Raw genomic sequence first — 24070 nt, 5'->3', positions numbered from 1 at the left:
AGATCTGATATTGGCAGGTTGTATAATTATGGCATTGCCTTTGTACACAATGGTTGTGTAATCCAATGATTGTTTACTTGAAAATATGTCCCACTTGTTTCACTGGGGCTCACTCTCAGGTAGGTGGCAGGCTGCAACTCTACAGGGTTGCAGCCTGCCACTCAAACAAAAATCCAAATTCAGTACACTTACGGAAAACCCCAAAATATTATTTTTAAAAGTTCAGTATTTTAGTACATAAATGCAAACAGCTTTTCATAAAATGGAAGCAAAAATAATGATTTCAAAATATGTAACCATTTTATATGATTAACAGCCAGCTTTATGTAGTACAAGCTTATCCCAGATTTTATGAGTGCATGTGTGTGTGTGTAAAGTTTTCTAATGTTTTGATGTTATTTAAAACTCTCACACCAGTGTTTTAAATATATTGTAAAGAGAAACTGCATAAGTTCAAGATTCTCTCACTCTCTTTCTCTCTGTCTCTCTTTTTAAAAGAGAGACCTTTCTAAATTGAATTTCCATGATAAGGCATTTCTGCAGTTGGGTTCATTACATTTCCTGGAATAAAAGGTGTTCTGTTAATTAGTTCACACAGTAAGCATCTTGTCATGTAGATGATCCTAGAATTACTGAATAGTGGCTAATGCTGTAACATAGAATTTTGTAATGGGAAGTGGAAATGTAAACTGGAAATAAAAAAACCCAAGGATTTGAAGGAAAATAATGCTGGCAGTGTAGAAGAGTACATTATAGATATTACAAGAACTGTGACCTATATAGCAGGATAATTATTGTTGCCTGGCTGTTAACCCCTGGGCTGTAACTGAACATTACAGGTGTATCACATCAAATGCACCTGCTACACTGGGGAATCTACCTGGTCTAGGATGGTAATGAATGATGGCAACACAACCAGCGGATGTAGTAGAGACCCCAAAGCGATAGTTTATTACAGTCCTCCTAAGATTTAACATTTAACAGTATTCTCCTGTGAGGCACACGGGGAATAATATTACACATTATATGGAAGTTTCCACTTACGGCTGAAGGACGCAGTGTTAGCTGCTTCTGGAGAGAAGCTGAGCCACTCTCTGCTTCCATTAGACATTGTGTAACTGAATTGCTTAGTAGCCACTTCATATGCCTTGTCTAAATTTCTCATTTGGTTATAATGGGAGCTATCTTATGCATTCTCTCTCATTTGTGCAACTGAACATATCAGTTCTACAAAATTATGTCCATCAATACTACAGTGCTATGTTAAAGTGTTTTAAGAGAAAGGTGCTTTTCTTACTCTCTGCATTAGAAAACTCTGCATTCATGAGTTTTAATGGTCTGGGGCTCAAATTACATGTTATGGTGGAGTTCCATGAGTTTTTCATGTATGAAATTTTAAAACCCAAAACAGGTTATGGTGGAGTCTTAAAAGTTGGTGTCTGAATCCATGTGTAATATTAAGCCATGTTTGTGGTATTGAATTAGAGTTGCCACCTTTCTTTTTCAGGGTTGGAAGAGACCAAAGGCTTATACAAACTCAGTTGAATTTTAAAATATTTTTTCTTTGAGCATTACACTGTATATGACAAATCCCTTTGTTTCAAGTCAACATGAAGGGCTACTGTTTTAGAAACACAATTAGTCCAGCACATACACTCCACTTGGGCATGTGGAAGTAATCACATGGATGCTACCCAGAGTGTTGTGGAAGGAATGTGTTCGCAGCACCCCTTAGGGTGCAAGACAGAGGCAAGGGGCAACTAAACCACACATTGTCTGGATTGGATTAACAACAGGCACAACATTTATTGGCTACAGCCTACATAGGTTTGATATGCCGTAGAGCCATGGTCACTTGCTAGTCTAATTCTCTACCACAGCCTACAAGTCTCCTGCCAATCCCATTGGTTTAACAGTGGGGGTGGCAGGAGTCTTGGGCCCACCACGGCATGCACTCCTCCTCCTCCTCACACCTGGGTGTGTGGCAGGTATGCCAACCAAGAGATACCACCCCAAGAACCCTTATGGAGACCCTCCTTATGGAAATGGCATGCCATCAACATGGTTCCCCACAAACAGATGGACCAATGCCTCTCACACCTACAACAAAGCGTGTGTGACAAAATTCTGAGAGTACTTAACTCAGAAGCATCTGTGTGGCTATGGGGGAGGTAAACCACCACAGCATAGAGCCCAATTGCACCAGTGTATAAAAGTCCTTCCCAGCCATGTCAACCAGTGGCTAACCTCTGCCGTAGCAACAAAAGTACTGGAAAATAAATGGGAGGGTGGGCAGCAATGGCGAGGCCACATGTGGGATTTCTTTATAAGTCACAGGAACAGACCAGAGAGAGAACTCTCCTTCCCAAGTCTGTCCCCTTCAGGTTTTTACCCCAGGAACCAACGAGCTCTGCTGATTGGCTCCAGGGGGGCATTCTAAGTGTGCCACATGGCCTCTTGGGCTGCCAGCCACACAACAAGGAAGGGAACTGGGTCACCCTCATCTTCCACAGTGATGCAAGTGGGGATGCAGACTTCTCACATTTTATAAATCTGCTTACCTAACCTTTTAAACTATGTGAAAGTAAACCATATTTTTTTCATTCAAATTCACAGCAAATTCAGGTTTGAAGTATCATAAGAGTTATAGTTGTGTTTTGCTGGTTCAACCAATTCCCCCTCTTCCCCGTTGAACCATTGCCAAAGTTGAAACTAGGTTTTTGTACCAATCATCCAAACTGTTTACATAAAGCATTATAGCCTTTTAGTTGATTCTGCATCCCATCACGCCCCACTATTATTCTAAAATATGGTGTTTCATGTCTTTCTTTCTCTGATTGAAGCTTATTACATAAACTGCAGTTTAGCTTCAAAAGTTGTTATAATTTTATAGGACAGATATATTCATAGCCATCATACAGATATATACTTACCATATAAATTTGGTTCTAGTTAAAGATGATGTATTACAAAAAAAGAATAAATAGTGCATAAGCACTAAAATTAAGTGAACATAAATCGAAGTATGTAAGGAAAACATCAGATTAGCATTCTTTAAGTAAGGCATAAACTTAATCTTTTAAGATGGTTATCATGAAGGAGATGAGGAAAGAGTGTTCATTACTGTTCCAATGATGGCATTACTGCAATACTACACTCCATTACTGCAGATGCACAGTGGAAATGCAGCTTCAGCCTGCTGCTATTGATTTCGTTTTATGCTATTGCTAGCAAATGTGTATGATGGCATGTAAATAAACATCTGGATTCATAATTTAGTAATAGTGTTGTTATTTAATCATCCCAGTAAAGTACTTTGTGACACAAGGTCTGCAGACGTAAGTAGAGTGAGGGGAGAGTAAGCTAGAGAAAAAGCATATTTTCATGCTGATGAAAAGCATGTCCTGGCTAATTTTTGAAATATTTTATTATTTTATGATAATTCAGAGATACAGAGTGAGATTGTGGCCATAGTCCAAAACAGAGGGCCGCATGTCACAATAGCCTGCCATAGCATAATTTACCTACTGTGATTATTACGTCATGCCTGGTGCCTGAGAATGCCATTTTTGCATGGTATATGTGGGCTCCCGGCTTGCCATGTTGTGCAATCCCATGCAGCAGCGGTTGTTTGAGGATTAGACAATCCTCAAATAACTCTTTTAAAAAGCCATGGGTTATTTGAAGGTTGTCTAACCATCAAACAACCTCTGCCTCTTGGCAAGTGACAAGCACGGCAAGCCGGGCACCCACAGAAGCCACCAAAAATGTGTATATGTGGGTGTCTGGGATGATGTGACAGCTCCTGTGCGCAAATTAAGCCAGCGTGGACTGTTGTGTCATGTGAACAAGGTCAAAATTAATTGTGTTTTAGCCACTGGTTCCTGTTGGTTGAAACCTTCTTTACTTTGAATTCTGGATATAACCTTTGATTAGCTGAACCACTCTTTAAGATAGTGGAAGCAAAATGAATTGCCTTGCTCTATATTCCTCATTTAATGGCTCCATCCAGGGGTGGGGTGGGGGCATAATGCTTATGAACTACACTATAAATGGGATCAGCTGGTCATGTAGAGTGTATAGTGTTGGTTATGTAGAGTGTATAGCCTGGGCCCGAGAGGGCCCCTGTGTCTGACCCTTACAGGCCGAGGCAGACATGCCCAGCACCAGGACAAGCCTTTCTAGAGCAGTCAGGCACAGTTCTGCCCTGACCTGCATCCCCTTCATCCTTTCCCCCCACTGTGTTAATGGTGCAAAATATGTGTTTTCCCCAGCCTTGGGGAAATTGTGTTTCTCTCCCCCCCTCCCCCATGCCAATGGAGCCCTAAGGCCTTTAAGGCACCCATCAGCAGGGACAGGGAGGGAAATGTGATTTCTCCAAGGCTAGGGAAATTGCATGCTTTCCCCCTCCACTTATTGGTAGTTGCTGCATGGCCCACAAGCATTCTGCAGATGCCTGCATCAACTGAGAGCTGCCAGCTCTCAGCAAGGAGGAGCAGCAACGGTGAGGAACAGAGGGAAGCAGCTCTCAGGGGATGCGGGCACCTGCAGGGCGTTCCTGAGAGCCACTTTCCTCTGCTTCTCACCGATGCTGCTCCTCACCAAGAGCTGGCAGCTCTCGGGGTTCAGGCAGCTGTGGGGCGCTCATGGACCCTGAGGTGACCCATGTAGGAAGGCCACAAGTGCCCTGTCACTCCTAGAGCCCAGTAAGTCCGCCCTCCCTGCCACAGCATGCTGGGAGTTGTAGGTATTTCTGCACTGGATGAAAGGGCTGTGCAGGACTTGGCGGCTACTCGGTGAAATGTCCACCAAAGCCTTAGACTTCGGAGGCCAAATCCAAATCTTGCACAGACCTACTATCAAACCGTGTGCTTTGAATTTCTTAGAAGTTTCTAAATTTTCTGCATGTCACGGCTTAAGCTTCAGTTATAAAAAGAAAAGATGAACAAATCAGTCTAGCAGATCTTATTAATTATTATTATTAATAATATTTATTTATAAAGCGCCATCAATTTTCATTACGATCTTTAGTAAGGTGGCTTACAATCTTACGATCTCTAGCAAAAAGCATTACGTTAACGTATTTTTATATAGACTAGTGTAGAGCTCACGTCAGTAGTCCCACTCTTTTCCCTGCTTTCCCCCCCTCAGCCCCCTGACTACAAAGGGGCTTATGAATAATGCAAATGTAACTCATGCAGAGTGAATTTGCATGTGGCACAGCCCCAACCCCTCCCTCCCAAACCACGATTGGCTGCTTCTGTCACCTTCCCCCGACACACTGGCAGCGACAGCCTTACCGTGTGACTGCACCCAGGGCCCATCTTCGCACCTCACTGATTGGCCAAGCCGGGCTATCTATCATCCAAGCTGTCGGAGGGGCTTAAATGCAATTAAAGCTCAAGCTTGAACTTCTTTGAACTTTCATTTTTTTCTGCACAACTACATTGTTCAAGCTGCAGTTTAAAATGAAAATGAGCAAACTTGGTCTGGCAGATATCGAGTAATAAGCCTTACACTACCATATTCTTATACAGTATATGATACCTCTTAGTAAAACCTCAAGAGACACTTGCGAACACAAGTCTTTTTAAATATTTCTTTTACCTCAGGCCATTATCCCTAAACCTCCACCCCAGCCGAATATATTCACAACCAGTTCCAGTTCTTGGGTACAGTTGTTTTCTGACTCCCAAAGCTGCTCCTGTGGTATTTCTGGCTGCTTGGACATTTTATCTGGGTTTTTATCTGGACATTTTATCTGTGGTATTTCTGCCTGCTTGTGTAAGCTCCTTCTGACAAGATCTTAGGTCTGTCTCCTGGCATAACACAGCAACCGACTTCCTACTCCAGTTGTGTATGATTATTCCACAGAGAAGGAATAATATTCAGGCCTTAGACATTCACTTAACCCCCACCTTCCTCTTAGTGTTTCAATAACAAGCAGTCTTTCTCTCTGATTCTCAACAGACTCCCAGAATCCCTAGCTGTCAACTCCTTAACTGTCAGCTGTCATTTCCCAACTGCTCTTTTTTACCTACCTAGAATCCTCAGCCAATCATAATTAAATTTATCTGCTACATGCCCTATCAAAAACATTACAAGCAATCATCTCTCTCCCACTTCAAACAGCTACCACTAAAACAGGCCTTCAATATAGTAACAACACTAGATTTCAGGCCTAAACAGATATGTTATTTATTTATTACTAGCTGTACCCTGCCACGCGTTGCTGTGGCTCAGTCTGGTTAAATTGAAAAGAAAGAAAAGACAAAGTGGATGTTTCTAATATGTTTAATTTCACAATGCTTGTGGATATACAATATTTTTAGTTGTTCCATTGTCTGTGTAGATATAGAGATTGTCTGGTTTGCCGACTCTAGAACACGCGACATATAATTGTCCATGTGAGAAGCAATCTGTGTCTAGATCTAAACCGCACAATTCTAAAGATCGGCCCTGAGCTTTTTTGATGGTGATTGCAATCGAATTGGGAATTGCAATCTCTTAAATTAAATGGCATATCTGTTGGAATCATAGGAATGCAAGGAATGAGGACATCTTCACCTTTGAAAGGTCCTGTCAAGATTGTTCCTTCTATGACGTTGCTCAGTAATTTTTTTACTGCAAGCTGCGTGCCATTGCAAAGTTTTGTGAGAGAACATACAAATAGGAGAGGAGGCAGAGGCAGTGGATTGGCCTACTGTTTGGTTTTTTAAAAAGGATATTTTTACGGTGAGGAGGTTAGTGGAAACTCCTGGCAGTTACCTTTCTTCAGAACGTGTAACTGTCACAGGTGTGACATCTATATTCACTCAGCCAATTGTGAGAGAACATGCAAATAGGAGAGGAGGCAGAGGCAGTGGATTGGCCTGCTGTTTGGTTTTTTAAAAAGGATGTTTTTACGGTGAGGAGGTTAGTGGAAACTCCTGGCAGTTACCTTTCTTCAGAACATGTAACTGTCACAGGTGTGACATCTATATTCACTCAGCCAATTGTGAGAGAACATGCAAATAGGAGAGGAGGCAGAGGCAGTGGATTGGCCTACTGTTTGGTTTTTAAAAAAGGATGTTTTTACGGTGATGAGGTTAGTGGAAACTCCTGGCAGTTACCTTTCTTCAGAACGTGTAACTGTCACAGGTGTGACATCTATATTCAGTCAGCCAATTGTGAGAGAACATGAAAATAGGAGAGGAGGCAGAGGCAGTGGATTGGCCTACTGGTTGGCGATGTCACAATGACCTATAAGAGCAAATAGGAGAGAACATGCAAATAGGAGAGAAGGCAGAGGCAGTTGATTGGCCTACTGGTTGGCGATGTCACAATGACCTATAAGAGCAAATAGGAGAGAACATGCAAATAGGAGAGGAGGCAGAGGCAGTGGATTGGCCTACTGGTTGGTGATGTCACAATGATCAGCAGGACTGGTTTTGAGGAGGCCTATTTCTTCGATTTTAAGACAAACCTTTGACCCCATAGAGAACATAGTTACATAACAACGCTCGCGTATTCGAACGCAACGCTGTGTCAAAATTTCAAAGCAATCGGTGAAGAACTTTCGGAGATATAAAAGCATGTTTTTACGGTGAGGAGGTTACTGGAAACTCCTGGCAGTTACCTTTCTTCAGAACGTGTAACTGTCACAGGTGTGACATCTATATTCATTCAGCCAATTGCGAGAGTACATGCAAATAGGAGAGGAGGCAGAGGCAGTGGAATGGCCTACTGGTTGGTGATGTCACAATGATCAGCAGGATTGGTTTTGAGGAGGCCTATTTCTTTGATTTTAAGACAAACCTTTGACCCCATAGAGAACATAGTTACATAACAACGCTCGTGTATTCGAACGCAACGCTGTGTCAAAATTTCAAAGCAATCGGTGAAGAACTTTCGGAGATATAACGACAGTAACTAACGGTCTTTTTCATTTTTATTTATATAGATTGCATTGAGTGTCAGTGACTAGCCTGAAGTCATGGCCGAGTCGGGACTAGAACCCAGATCTCCTGAGTCTTAGTCCAGCACTGCACCATGCTGGCTCTCTTACATTATAGCCTCTCAGAGGCCACACAGAGTAGTTACAGAACACTACACCACACCACATAAATGGTTATGTACATGGCATTTCTTCACATAGTCCCTTTCTCCTCACTCCAAAATAGTGAGTGGTATGGAAGTCCTTTCCATTCACTTGTGTGGAACAGGGCTTAGAGGCTGCAGCTGCGAAAACCTTTGAGGAGGAAACATAGCCCTCCTACCTTTTACAAACATCAAATTGCAGGAGGTGGAAGCAAAATCATTTTTTTGCCTAGGCCAGCATTATAGCTTGAATAAGACCAGTGCATTCTTCATGGAGCATGAACCCAAAGTCTAAAGCAAAGTTGTGATGTCAGAACTGTGCAGTAGTTATGTTGTAATTCTGCATTATAACCTCATTTCAATAGCTAAAAATGACCTGGTTTGCATGTAGCACTAAGCCAGGGTTTATCAAATGCATGAGCAGGAATGTGTCCATGTGAAGTGCCAGGCTCGAAGACTCCCCCCTCCCTTCCCCTTCTCCCATATGGCTGGGAGGAGAAATAAACCAGATTTTTTGTTTCAGTGTATCAGATTCCTGGCTTGTCATTACATGCAAACCAGGAATTGCCTTTTAAACTTCTTAATGTTTTAAATTTATACTTGTTGTATTTTATGGTTTTTAATTGTGCACTGCCCAGAGAGCTTTGGCTGATGGGCAGTATAAAAATGTAATAAATAAATTGTGGTTTAAGGTAACTCTAATCAGTTGCTAAATAAACCAAGTTCAAGCCCTGGATTGTTTAGAAAACTAGAAAGGTTTTAAAAATTCCTGGTTTGCATATAATAACAAATCAGATATACGCTAAAGTCAAAGTAAATTCTGTTTTATTCCTTTTACTGGGCATATGGGAAGAAGAGTGGGGAGTGTGGGAGCCCAGCACTTTGCCTGGGTTTATTCCTGCCTCCAAATTCTTAAAATTTGGGTTGGATTTTATTTTTATAATCGTTATCATAGAATCATAGAATGGTAGAGCTGGAAGGGGTCTATAAGGCCATTAAGTCCAACCCCTTGCTCAATGCAGGAAACCATCTTAAAGCATTCATGGCAGATGGCTGTCCAGCTACCTCTTGAATGCTTCTAGTGTGGGAGAGCCCACAACCTCCCTAGGTAATTGGTTCCATTGTCGTACTGTTCTAACAAGTCAGGAAGTTTTTGACATCTGGCTTCCTGTAATTTGAGCCCATTAGTCCGTGTCCTGCACTCTGGGGTGATCGAGAAGAGATCCTGACCTTCCTCTGTGTGCTATCAGCCTTCTCTTCTCAAGGCTAAACATGCCCAGTTCTTTTCTTGTTGCCCTCCTCTGAACCCCCTCCAGCTTGTCTGCATTCTTCTTGAAGTGTGGTGCCCAGAACTGGACACAATACTCAAGATGAGGCCTAAACAGTGCCGAATAGAATTGTATTTATAATACAAATACTGTTGCATAATCATTTGTTTTAATCAAACAGTGAATTATTTTGCAAATTCAACACAGGGAAGTTTTATTTTCACATCAGAATATGCTACACAATTAAAAATCCTACCCCGAAAATTCAGTTTAAATAGATGTGTAGAACAAGGCACACCATACCATATGTGAGATATTTAGGGTGTTTGGATAATTGAGATACACAGAACTCTCTTTAAACATTAAGGTACAATGATGCTTTACCTTCTGTCAGCTGAAATGCTTTGGACTCCTGTTGTTTTTGTTGGCAGGAGTTAATATCATTGTTCCAACGTCACACAATAATTTTTCCTTGTAGTGTTAAGTTGCACTTGGAATATGAATCTATGCATAATTGAAGTCTTTCCATTTAAATTTATATGCAAATATAACACACAGGGAATGCCAGCTGAACAATACTCAAAGCACTATAAAGTGCATGGAGAGAGAAAAAGTGAAAAGGTGAAGAAGTCCACTTGCACATTAGTAATATGAGACCTTCTTTCTTAAAAGAAAAGATGGGGGTTAGTTTTTCTAAAAAGCTGGAAAGCAAACTGTTTCCAGTTTGCTGGAAAGTGAAGGAAGTTGGTAAGTAAATTGTTGGTAGCTGAACATGATTGGATAACCATTTGCAGAACAGCAACGGGAAATTTCATGAGACTAAATAAGTGATTGCAGTTGGGGAAAATTAGTGAAATTACAAGAAATCTGATTTCTTTAAGGTGGCAGTTCCAAGGGGTGCTTCTCTAGAATACACATTAATTACTACAATTCTAGTGCAGCTGTCAAACCAAAATGATTACCAAGCAACTCTGTTGATGAAACCCCCTCCTTTTCTGCCCTTACAATTATGTACTGCTTTATATAAGAATAGTGAATCTTGTATATTCACTGAGCATTTAGTAAGCAGCAAGTGACACTCTCTCAACCCCACAAGTGCTGGACCTCTCAGTTATATCCACTTACCTACTCCATTCCCAGTGTAGTTAATTTGCAGTGAGAGATTAAGTGTATTTAATTAATTGATCAATTAATATATTTATTAATTTTATATCCTGGCTTTCCACTAAAAATAATGCCCAAGGCAGATATAGATAGAATACAGCGTATAATTAAAACAAAAACACAAAAATTAAAAGACACAAAGAGAGAAAAGAAAGAAAGAAGCACAACCCACCAGATTAAAACATACTTTGGCAAACAAATAATCTTAAAAGCCAAAAGCCTGTCTGAATAAAAACTTCTTTTACAGCCTGAAGAGTTTTTCACCTGCTTTCTAATCTCTCTTTCTGTTGAAAAATGATGGGGTGTGTTATTCCAGCCTCAAACATAGCATTTCTATGTGATCTATCTTTCAATTTGGGTTCTAGTTTTATTCCCGAAATGCGAATGCTTTAATTGCTCTGATGGGATGATTTTTGGGAAATGAATAATAATATTTTCTTATTATTCTAAGTAGTTCAAGCAACTGAGTAGCTGGACAGGGGTTTTTTTGTTTTTTGTTTTGTAGAACACCGAACTTGATAAATTGAGGCTGGAATCCTAGACACACTTACCTATTATTATTATTATTATTATTATTATTATTATTATTATTTATATAGCACCATCAGTGTACATGGTGCTGTACAGAGTAAAACAGTAAATAGCAAGACCCTGCCGCATAGGCTTACAATCTAATAAAATCCTAGTAAAACAATAAGGAGGGGAAGAGAATGCAAACAGGCACAGGGTAGGGTAAGCAGGCACAGGGTAGGGTAAAACTAACAGTATAAAGTCTGCACAACATCAAGTTGTGCACAACATCAAGTTGTGCACAACATCACCTGGGAGAAAGTCTCATTAAATTCAATAGGACTTACTTCTGAGCAGATCTGGATAGGATTGTGCTGTAAAATTTCTGGCTAGGATTTCTGCAATAATTTGTTTCGCACAATTTAATGTGTTCTTCTAAGCATGCTTACTGGGGAATAAATTCCACTGAAATGAATAATACTTACAAATGTATGTTTAGGACTTTATTGGCTTTATTTATTTATTTATTTATTTTTTAAAAAGCTATCCCCTGGCTCTATTAGGGCCTAGAGCAGTTCACCCCACAAAAAACCATTTATATATTAACAATAAAAACAGTGAAACTAAGAACAGAGTAAATAACATTTAAATATATAGCAGAGTTTATCACACAAGTTAAACAGTTGGTGAAATAAATAAGTCTTTGCTGGTTTCCCAAACTCATAATTGAGTGAGACAACTGAAGCTTTCTGGGGAGAGAATTCCACAGGCTGGGTGCTGCTTTCAAAAGGCCCTGTCTTCTCTCCCAGCCATGGTTTTGGGCAGGAATTTAACAATAAATTCGGGAAGTACATTTCTTGTGGAAATGTAGCTTAAAGGCCATGCTGTAATAGGTTAAATGCTTACTTAGCACTACAAATTCAGCACTGGATTTGGACCAGAGAGACCTAGGGCTCATCTACACCAAGCAGGATATTCCACTATGAAAGGGGTATATAAAAGGCAGGAGCCACACTACTGCTTTATAGTGGTACTGAAGTGCACTGACAGCTATTGGGACCCATTGAGACATACTATATAGTATATACCGCTTTCATACCGCTGTATGCTGCTTGATGTGGCTCCTGCGTTTTCATAGTGGAATATCCTGCTTGGTGTAGATGAGCCCTTAGATGCAATTCTTTACACAGTTCTGCAGCTTACAAGGTGCCTTTGGGACATTCACAGCCTCTAAGCCAGTTTATCACAGAGGGTTGTTGATAAGGATAACAATGGGGTTATATACCATGTACACTGTTTTGAACTTCGTAGAACACCCATCCCCAACCTGGTGTCCTCTAGATGTTTTGGACTTCAGCTCCAACCAGCATAGCCAATTATTAGGAATTCTGGGACTTGTAGTCCAAAACATGGTTTGAATTGTTGTGAACCTGCCAGGGAGTCTCGGCTATTGGGCAGTATAGAAATGAAACAACAACAATGAAAACAACAACAACAACGAAAACAACAACAAAAGCAGCAGGCACCAGGTAAGGGAGGCTACTTTAGAGGAAGGGTTCCATACTGCTAAATACATCCTTTACAGAGGTAGTGTTCCCATATTTTAGGATGGTCCAAGTTTGTTTCTCAAACCTTAGTTCTTCCAAAAATATAATCTCAATCTGTCTAATATGCTTGGTTTAACCAGTTTCCAAAAAGAAAAGTCTATTCTAACCTTCAGCTTTAATGGGTAATAAGTAATTGGGAAGCTCCTAGTTTGGTACCCAGGAAAGCTAAGAAAATAAAAGTAGCATGGAACAGAGGGAATTGAAAAATATACCTTGATCTGATTGCTTGAGATTGGGGAATTCAGAAGTCTCTTAAGGGTTCACCACTTGTGAATTATGCATCTCACACTCACTAGTAGGCGTAAATGCATAATTCTAATCTGTTCTTATTATTTATTTATAACACACCAGTAGAATGTAAATTGTCTGCCTCCTTTCAACAAGCTTATCATACCATTTAAGGTATGCAGATATTTCAGGGGAGTCTACGTAGGCAATTTGCCTAGGCTAGCACATTGATTCCAATTAAAGAGCATATAAACTGCTAATGATAAATTAAGCTTGCTCTCCCCAGCTCACAGGTGGGCTGCACAGGGGGTGTTCCAAGAGAAAGTCAACAGGAAATAAGTATTCATCCTGGAATAATATACACAATTTATCTTAACCATTCTGTTTTTTAAAACAACCACCACCCTGCTTTTATACTACTTAATACAAAAGGACATTGCATACAGACAGGGAAAATAAGGTAAGAACAGTTCCTCATCCTCTGGTAGGGGCATCCATGTGAGCCCAATATGGATGCTAGGGAGAAGGGCAAGTGGGCATGTTGATGGCAAGGATCACAGCATCCCAGATAGGACTTGCTGCTAACTGCATCACTCACTAAGGATGCTCAATTGCTTAAGGCCAAACTAGGGGTAGGGGCTGTGGCTTAGAGGCAGAGCACATGCTTCACATGCAGAAGGTCATGAGTTCAATCCCCAGGTAGGGCTAAAAATGTTTTGCCTGAAACCCTGGAAAGCCGCTGCCAGTCAGTGTTGACAATACAGGGCTAGATGGATCAATTGTCTGACTCAGTATAACACAGCTTCATATATACCTATGTACATGTGATGGGGTTTGCTCTTGAGTGCCAGTTTTTCCTTCACAAATAGCCAGTGGGATTGTGGGGCGGGGTGAGATGAATTAGGCCCAAGACATGGGAGAGTGGGGCTTTTACCCTTGTCCCACGCTGCACTCTCTTGTAAGCCTATGCGGCAGGGTCTTGCTATTTACTGTGTATTCTGTACAGCACCATGTACATTGATGGTGCTATATAAATAAATAAATAATAATAATAATAATAATACAGATTGGGACCCATATGCCTGCTATGGGAGTTCCCATCCCAACCCCCAGGAAATAGGCACATGGGAGAAAGAATCTTCATTGCATTCAGTACTCACTGGTCATGGGGACAGAGTGGAGACAGCTCCGCTTCAGACTAGCCTGGTTAAAAGCGGCCTAATGCAGGCAAAGCCCAGTGCTCATTTTGCTATCTTCATCCTACTATGAGGAAGATGTATATTCCTTTTGCCACATATTAGACACTAGTTGGTTGCTGGATGACAACATTGAAAGGGAATTCTTACAAGGCCTAGGGATGGGCAGATATAGGTAATGGCTTTCCCCACAAAGTGATAGCCTTTGTTATTTTTTGGTTTGTCAGTTGGTAGTTTCAAGTGATTATATTTTTCAGTTGTTCATAACATTGCAACCTGGTTTGGAATCATGCAGGAACAATAGTTTGGGGAGAGGTTAAGTAGGGGTGGGCTCTGTAATATATAGAAATAGTCAATGCATCCTTTCCAATTTCTATATTTTACAGGCTCCACCTCTAGGCTTGGCTTAGTTCTACAAGCAAGCAGTTCTGACCTGTGGCGCGAGAAATCTGTTCCTTCTCCAGTGGCCAGCTTGGTGGGCGTGAGAGTGAGAGAGAAATAGAGAGGAAAATGGGGATCAGGAACGCTGGGAGTTGTAGTCTCCCTTGTGCCTATTCCCTGGGGGTGGGGACTGGAAGTGCCATATTGGGGAAGCCCACTCTAGTACAATGCCATGCATAAGAGAAAACTATCAATTCTCAAAAGGCCAAATGGTGCCATCTCCAGGTTTGAGTATGACAAACCTAATGTGCTCCAACCGTCAGTGAGTCTCCCTTCTTATGGTCATTGTCACCAGCTGCTAGTGCTCCTCCTCCTCTTTCTCATCATTGCTACAGGCAGAGAGCCAGTGAGTAAGTAGGCAGTGGCATCTCCTTAAGAACATGAGAACATAAGAATCACCCCGCTGGATAAGACCAAGGGTCCATCTAGTCCAGCACTCTGTTCACACATTGGCCAACCAGCCATTGGCCAGGGACCAATAAGCAGGACATGGTGCAACAGCACCCTCCCACCCATGTTCCCAAACAACTGATGCTCACAGGCTTACTGCCTCGAATACTTGAGATAACACACAACCATCAGGGCTGGTAGCCATTGATAGCCTTCTCCACCAGGAATTTATCCAACCCCCTTTTAAAGCCATCCAAATTGGTGACCATCACTACATCTTGTGGTAGTGAGTTCCATAGTGTAACCATCCTTCTTACTACCACCATCACTATCTGGCCAGAATGACCAGAAAGTGAATAAGCTGATTGCTGTGGTGAAGAGGAGGAACCACTCTAGAGGACTCTTATCAGTGGGCCTCAGCTGGACCCTTGGCAGTTGCCCAACCATGGCTACCCTTGATGCTGGCCCTGAGCCCAAGTAGTACTTCCTTCACAGAGACAGTAATAATAAAGATCTCTACCTGCTGATGATCCTCTACGTTAGGGATGGTGTGGATCTCAACGTGTTTCGGGGGGGAGCTTGAAATTGATGTCTGTCCTGCCTTTCAGGTTGGTTCCAGACCACCATGAGCTGTAGTAGAAATAAGATAGTTGCCCCATCTCTGCTGCTACCTGCTCTCCGTCACAATATGGGAAAAACAAGACAGGATTCTCAGTGAGGAATTGTTGCTGCTCGAAGCATTTCTTTTGAAAAAGCCCTCAAGCCAAGAGTGCTTCAAAAGTGATTGTGGAAAGGGCAAACCAGAATGGGATCACATATCTCTACTCTTGTGTCCTCAGTTGCCCCCAGCACCAATTATTTATTAAGTTATTCCCAGGCCACAGCTAGACCTAAGGTTTATTCTGGGATCATCCAGGGTTCGCCCCTGCCTGAGCACTGGATCCCCTGTGTGTCACCTAGATGAACTGGTTTGACCCCTGGATGATCCAGGGATAAACCTTAGCTCTAGCTATGGCCCCAGTTTTGCACTCTCACCCTGATGTGTAGGAATGTTGCTGTTGGATTATGCAACCAATATTGCTTGACATGACAAGGTAGGAGCACATTAAGGAATGGGTAAAATCTGTTTGGACTATTTTTTAAAAGTTGAAGAGAATGTGAAAGGAGCATTTCCCAAACATACTGAAGAACAGAATCTTCAGCTATGGTTCGCTGCTGCTTAGTTCTACAACTGTAGAGCATGATAGATTGCATTACAGCTCCACCATCCTTTGTTCTGCCAGTCACTCCTAATTTACCACTTGTAGTGCACAGGGAAGCCAAGGCTAACCGGAAACCTATTTTCAATGCTAACCTTGGAACATGGGGAATAATAATTGGAATGTGAATGCCTTTGAACATGTGCAAAGTGTCTTTCTTCCCACTGCATTATCATAGCTAGCCACTCTTATCCTGGGATTATTAGGAGCGTGGGTAATTTTTCAAGGATTCCATATATACTATTGAGTGGGAAGTCAAGTGAAGACAACGTCAAGTGCCTCCCCCCCCCCATCCCAGTTGGGCTGTCCCCCATCTCCACAGGGCCATCTACCACCAACTGCCATTTGGTAATGATTCCAAGACAGTGAGGCATACAGGCTGTATTTTGTTTTGTTTTAAGTGTGTGCTTTTTTAATGTATCCATACATTTTAATTGAAGTTGTTAGCCACTTTGAGGGCTCCAGTATACTAAACAAATACATACTGACAGAGCAAGAATGGAGTACAAATTACAAGTGCACCATGTGAAGAGAATACATATGCAGAAGTTGTCACATGCCTCTTAAAAATACTATGAAGTTGTAAGTGGGAAAAGAATCATGCCTCAGAGTATTTTAAAGGAACATGTTTATATTTTTCTCATGTTTACAACCTTCATGACTTTTGAAATACATGGATATTTCCCCCACCCCCCTGGATGCCCTATCAAAGTACAAAACGTTGCACACAAAGCTGCCCTTAATTCAGCTTAAGTCCTTGGCACCTCTCATTTCAGCATATTTTGTCAAAGATTCAAGGAAATCCTAAATTTAGTGTTGGCCCGTAGCTGCCCCCTAGGATCAAACTTGTCAGGTTGCCTAAATCAATAGAAAATGCTTCCAAGTAAGCATATTTTGGATCAGGATGTACGAATCAGATTTGCGGCAATTAGCCCTTGATTTAGTACAGCAATTTTCCATGTATACTGATATAAACCTGATGTAACTGAATTGTAAAATGATTGTCCAAAATGGCTGTTTCTCTTGCAGAATGTCTAATAATACTTAGCCGTAAAGTTGAATTGACTGTTTGATACTAAGCATATCCCCCATTTTTTGAAAAAAATCAATGAAGTTTTTCTTCGTTTATATGCAAGCAAACAAGATCAGAATTGGGACCATTATGTTTGACTCTTCACTAATTGAAACGAGAAAGCAAAGAAATATTAATTAAGGCATGGATGGCGATGTAATGACCTCATTTAAACCAACCATGCAAGGAAATTCAGATTTAATACTGAAAAATAGGTCTAACAGTTGAGGCCAATAGATGAACCTTATGTAGATGGATATTTACATAGATATAACCACATTTAGGTTTGCTCTGTTTCACCAGCACACCAGTGATTGGAATATGGATCTTTTTTTCTTTTTTTTTTAAGCACAAAAATGGAAAATAAAGTTACTGTCTGATTCTATATTTTAATTAAATTCTTACATTAAATTCTCCAAATGTAATCTTTAGCTCCAGCTCCAATAAAGGGATCAACCAACATTTAACTGAGCAGTTCTAGCATCAGAAAGAAAGAATGCATGCATGAGTTTGTACTATTTTTCAATGTAGTTGCAAACTCTACAGAAGAATGCCTAGCCTACAAAGGACCTCTTTTCTTGTTTGTTAAATATCTGCAGCCTGTTCCCACACTTTTCGAGAAGCTTAGGTGCCTCCTGGTTCACAAATTAATCACTTCTTTTGTATATGAAAATAATGGTTTCGGAAGCCACATTTGAGGTCTCTGTTAATCTTTTGCTAGAGATGTCTTGGAAAACTTTATTTATAGCCTCCAAGGTTCACTAGATTTTAACACAGCATCATGGTGGCTTAGGTGTCAATGACACCATAAAAATGAAACTTGTGCCTCTGAAACTTCATATGCACATCAGTTTTTGGACAGGACCTATTACATTGGTGGCCTGTATACACAAGCAATGACCACGAGTGTTTCACTACAGGTTCTGGACATTTCTGGAAATGTCCAGAACCTGTAGTATTGGCAGTCTGGACTCCACATGCTGGGGAGAGTTATAACGCTTCTCATTCATCTGAAACCATATACATGTTGAAAGGTGGAAAAAAGAAAACGATGCTGTCACCAGTGGGAGTTATTAGTGATATATACAGGTATCAGAACTTCTCTAAATAGTAATGATTCATAGCAAAATCGTATGCATACCTACTCCTGAAGTCCCATTGAGCTCAATGAGATTTATTCCTAGGTAACTGTATATAGGATGACAGCCTCAGAGATGGTTATCTCATGGCTGTTATTATGAAGTTCTTATCCTGTGATGATCATGGTTATCTACATCAACAAGAAATGCTAGGATGCTTAGCCATGCCTCACTGTTGATGATTTTGAGTCCATCCACAAGAATTAACAGCTGTGCTCCTCTCTTTCTCTCTCTCTCTCTCTCTCTCTCTCTCTCGGCATATCTACACCAGGGGAGGTAGGTTGGAGGATCTCACGATATGCTGATTGTGAGATCCTCCCCCTGTGTTCACATGCGGTGTGCACTTGTGCTCCAGTGATAAAGTAAGTTAAAAACAACAAGCCAAACCCACTCCCCACCCAACCCTGATGACCCCTGCTACTCGCAGGGAAGAGAGAAGAAGCCGGGATGGGTGGCCACACCACCTGCGGTCTTCGGGATTATCCCGGAACTGCGGGAAAAACCATGACTAAACTGTATGGCAATATCCTGGGGAAATGGTAGGGATCATCCCTCCCTGCTCCCAGGATCCCCTGTGTATCATGTGGACACACAAGTACGATCCTGGGACAATTCCTGGGATATCGCCTGGTGTAGACATGCCCCCCCCCTCACACACACCTCTGCCTACCATTTAATTTTTTTAATTAATAAAGAAACATATATTTTAAAAAAAATTGAAACAAGAAAAGGAGAAAAGAAAATGAGAGAAAGAGACTCTGGAAGAGTGAAAATAATGGGGAAAGGAAAGATGTTCAGCTAAGTCAAAATGAGCACCTGTAAAACTGAATGGTTGTTGTACACCTTTTTTAAAAATACACCAAAAAAAAAACCCACCTCACCCCAGCAACTAATTTATCCAGTGGCTACATAATCATAATAGATTTGTTGTCCATTATCTTTTCCTTTAGAGCAGGGGTGCCATGCTGTGCAGAACCTCAGGGCTAGGGACCAAATCCTGAGGTCCCAATCCAACTGCCTCCAAGGTTTCCCCAGATAGCCATACCCTTCCCCCTCCCCATGATGGTTGGATGTTTTCCTGACTGATGTTCAGTTCTTCCCCATTCTAAAAGGTTGAAAAGGCTCTCCTGAAGCTTAGTTACTGAAAGTCAGAGCTACAATATGCTGGTATGTTTGGTATGTTGGCCCTGCCCCATTTGCCTTGGCCCCACCCACCATTGGAATACAGCCACCCAAAGCTTCTCTGAAATGGAATACAGCCCTGAGGGTAAAAGAGTTTGAACAGTCGTGCTTTAGAGTAACTAAGGTCTTTAGTTTACCCATGTTCTTAAGTAGACCTTTAGTGCTTTTTTTAGGATATTTCGCTTCCTCACTTATGTTGTTCATCCAGTTGTTGTTTAAAGAATTATTATTATTATTATTATTATTATTATTATTATTATTTTAACATTTATTGAAATAAGCACAATAAAAGCATTATTGAGAAAATAAAGAACAAGCCAGCAACAGCAAAGCTCTATTTTGTTTAATGCTGAGCTCAGATGGCCTGTGCTTTATAAGTAAAAGAGTGCCCCTGAGAATGTAGAGGGGGAACCTTGCCATATATATATATATATATATATATATATATATATATATATATATATATATATATATATGCATTGAGAATGATCAGGGGCCCTATAAGGAGAGACTGAAAGAACTGGGCATGTTTAGCCTGGAGAAGAGAAGACTGAGGGGAGACAGGATAGCGCTCTTTAAGTACAGGAAAGGTTGTCACACAGAGGAGGGCCAGAATCTCTTCTTGATCATCCCAGACTGCAGGACATGGACTAATGGGCTCAAGTTACAGGATGCCAGATTCTGGCTGGACATCAGAAAAAACTTCCTGACTGTAAGAGCAGTCTGACAATGGAACCAATAGCCTAGGGAGGTCGTGGGCTCTCCCACACTAGAGGCCTTCATGAGGCAGCTGGACAGCCATCTGTCAGGGATGCTTTAATATGGATTCCTGCATTGAGCAGGGGGTTGGACTCGATGGCCTTACAGGCCCCTTCCAACTCTACTAGTTTATGATTCTATGAGAGAGAAAGGGAGGGAGGGAGCGAGGGAGAGGATTCACAACGGTGGAGGTTGGTGGCTCCGATTTCGGTGGGGCTGTGAATCCAATCTGGACTTCAGTCAGAACCAGCCAGAACTCTAAAGGAGATATCTAAGGTGCGGAACTTGATTCCCAAAATAGGTCCAGCACCATAGATAGCTTGTTTAGAGTTCTGGCTTGTTCTGATTGAAACTCAGAATGGGTTCACACAGCCCCACTTAAATCGGAGCCACCATCCTCCACTGATTCACACACAGCCCAGCAACCTTGTTATCTGAGCCATAGCTCAGCACCTGGGTCATAGCTAGAGCTCCTCCATCCTCAGCAACCTCATGCAACCCTGCCCAGCTCAGCAGGGCCTATAGGGGAAGGAGATTCAAAGGGAAGGACAACCCCCTATTTCCCCAGGCGTGAGATTTTATTGTAGATCTCATTTGGCTGTGGCTGTCTGTGGTGAGGCCCTGGGATCCAAGGAGGGAGGAGTCACATTCACACACATGTATACAGTGGTGGCATGGGTGGAGCACATTGGGGACATTTTGTTGCAGGTCTCACTCGTCTTCTATCATAAAGTGCTATACGTCTATGATCCTGTCTGTCTGCTCAACTTCTGTTTTGCCAATATGGTCAGAAAAAACATTGTGAGTGGCTAATGTACTGTTTTGGGGGACTTGTAATCTTTCTTCTGTGAGAGAACGCCCCGTAACATGTGCATTCGTGTTCTTCCTAGAAACTGCATAGGAAGACAACACTGCTTTGTCTTGCTTTAGGAAGCCATTATCGCTTTTAGAAAGCCTATAGCCATGAAACCAATTACCACACACATCTCAGTCCTATTTGCTTGTCTAGAAACCTGCTATATGGAGGTAAGTAGTAAGGGAAGTGTAACACATAACCTTTCAAAAGGATAGAATAATGGACAGAGACATGCCATGACATTAAACAATCGAGAGATACAGCATTATAGTGTTGATAGGGTACATAACATTTTACAGATTTTAAAAGGGCAATGACTGCCTTTTAATTTACTAATGTGGGAGTGAGTAATAATACGATAAAAAAAAATTCAATTTCTTTGAAGAGTTAAAAGAAAATCATTCCCTGCTTATTGGTTCATTTTGTAAATTGAGATCAATGAAATCCCTCCAACAAAAGCGTGAAATCAATGGTAAAATAGCATATAATTTGTGATCTTTATTGTAAATTATAGCTTATTTGACATTAATCGGTGAGGTTTTCATATACTGGGGTGCATTTCCTTATAACACATCTCCGGATAATTCTTCTGGATCCATTTCTAATGCATCTGTTTTTCATGTCCACAACTGCCTACATTTGCTCTTATGCAAATAACCCAATCAAGCAAATGGAAAACAAGATGCCATAATCAGGAGGGCTTGACAAACAGTAACCTTAGAGTTTTAGGGGAGTACCCAGGATTTAGATTTATGTTCCTACCTGCATCTGTTGAAGCAATTGATCCATTATGAAGCACTTGAATAGGTCAATTTCAGACAAGCAGTACAAATCGGATCAGATGTGGCAAGTAATTGATGCTGGTTTGATTTAAATGTGTGGTTTCTGTGCAGCCTGGGCTCTTCTAATGCGCTAGCATCTTCTCTCTCTCTCTCTCTCTTTCATTATTATGGCTACTTGCAATTCTGTGTTTGAAAGACATGAAAGGGTTTCTTCAGTATATGCAACCATTGTTTTCCTGAATGGGTAATACATGTGAGTAGACTTGAAAACAGATTCTTGCCCTGAGAAAGGAAGACAGTGTAGGATTAAAAAAAAAAACCTGGCATAGGATAGAGGTTTATATTGTAAAATAAAAAATAAAATTTTAGATCCCATGGAACATGTTGAGATTAAAGGGTGTCCTGGATCTGAAGAGGCTCAAAAAACACTGTTGCAGAAGACTACACCAAACAGGATATTGTTGTATATAAAAGGCAGGAGCCACACTACTGCTTAATAGCGGCATTGAAGTGCTCTGTTGGGGCCCACTGACACATACCATATACCACTTTCGTACCACTTACATAGTGCTATATCCTGCTTGGTGTGGCTCCTGCTTCTTATATACTGCTTTCATACCACTTTCATAGTGCAATATCCTGCTTAGTGTAGATTAGGCCTTCGCATCAGAATTGGGACATTCTACTATATATTCTCTAGTATTGTTAACAACTTGGTTAAAATTGTTTCACCAAAACATTTTAACATCAAATAGGTCAAATTTTGATTTTAAGAAACAAAATTTCATGTGATTTTAAAGGAGAGGGGACTTAGCTCAATGGATGAGCACATCTGCTTTGCATGCAGAAGGTCCCAGGTTCAATCCCCAGCATCTCCAGCTAGAACTGGGAAAGATTTCAGTCTGAAACCTTAGAAGACCACTCCTAGTCAGTACAGATGGACCAATGTTCTGCCTTTGTTTGGCAGTTTTCTTTGTTAGTGGAAACTATTTATGGTTTTGGACTACAGAAGAACCAGCATTAAATCCCCACTAAGCCATGAAGCTCACTGGTTGATCCTTGGGCTACCCACTATTTCACCAAACCTACACCATAGGTTTGGTGTGAGAATAAAATGGAAAGAGGAACAGAACCATATTTTCCCCCTTATTCTACTTGAAGGAACGGGGGGGGGGGGGAGAGATATATGTTAAATAAATAAATAAAATAAAAGAGATGAGTAATGAAAACATAAGAGTAGCAATGTAAATATTAAATTAACACAGAACACAGTTAAAGAGTGGCCCTGTTCAGAAGACACCTTAACCATGCCTTTAACCACGGTGGTTAAGACAGAAAGCCAGGCTATGTTGGTCAGAAGACACCTCAAACCACGGCTTTAACCATGGTGAATAAAGCAAAAAAGCCTTATTCACCAAGTTGTCTTCTAAACAGGCGCATTAGAATTCACTTCCATAAGACACGGTGGCCACCAGCTTAGATGGCTACAAGTTCAATTGATGGCCACCAATTTAGACAGCTTTAAATGGGTATTAGGCAAATTCATGGAGGATAAGATTGCTACTAATCATGATGGCTGTTTACTTCCCCTGGGATCACAGGTCTCTTGCTTCTAAATACCAACCACAGTATTATTATTTTTGTGGGGGAGTGCGGTAAGAGGTGTTTTCCCTTTAATTTTTTTTTGTTTTTTGTTTTGTTTGCATATCTGCAAACCTCAGATTTACCCTGAGTCTGGTGATACCTCTCATTTGTGCATGGGTGGTATGAATTTGGCATCAGGTCTATGAGTGCCAGAAGGATGAAATCAGTAGAAAGAATGATTAACTCCAGTTATTCCATGATCCTGGAAACCATCTACTTTTTACTCAAATCTCACAGTTCTTCACTCCTGTCCCTCACTTTGCCCAGAAGATGGCAACACATCCTTTGGAAGATGCATGTATGCCCGGGTGCAATCACACACATTCTGCGTGTATTTGGGGAGACAACCCAGAGCCCATTGTTAACAGACAAGGAAACATATTTATTCAGGAAAAGCACGATTCTAGAAGAAGAACGGACAAACTTTAGAAGAAATGAGTGCTAATGTACTATTTCTGTAGTGCGGGCCACATTTTTTCAGAACCTAGGTAAAT

General features: G+C 41.1%; 1 protein-coding gene across 1 annotated transcript in view; it reads left to right on the top strand.

Moving 5' to 3' along the window:
- The window catches only part of USH2A (usherin), a 594633-nt gene that overhangs the window by 240879 nt on the left and 329684 nt on the right, over window positions 1–24070 (top strand). The gene's annotated exons all lie outside the window — the stretch shown is intronic.

Source organism: Elgaria multicarinata, chromosome 4, assembly GCF_023053635.1.
Source record: "Elgaria multicarinata webbii isolate HBS135686 ecotype San Diego chromosome 4, rElgMul1.1.pri, whole genome shotgun sequence".
Taxonomy (NCBI): Eukaryota; Metazoa; Chordata; class Lepidosauria; order Squamata; family Anguidae; genus Elgaria; species Elgaria multicarinata.
Note: the sequence above shows the minus strand (reverse complement) of the source record. Positions and strands in the feature narration are given on the sequence as shown.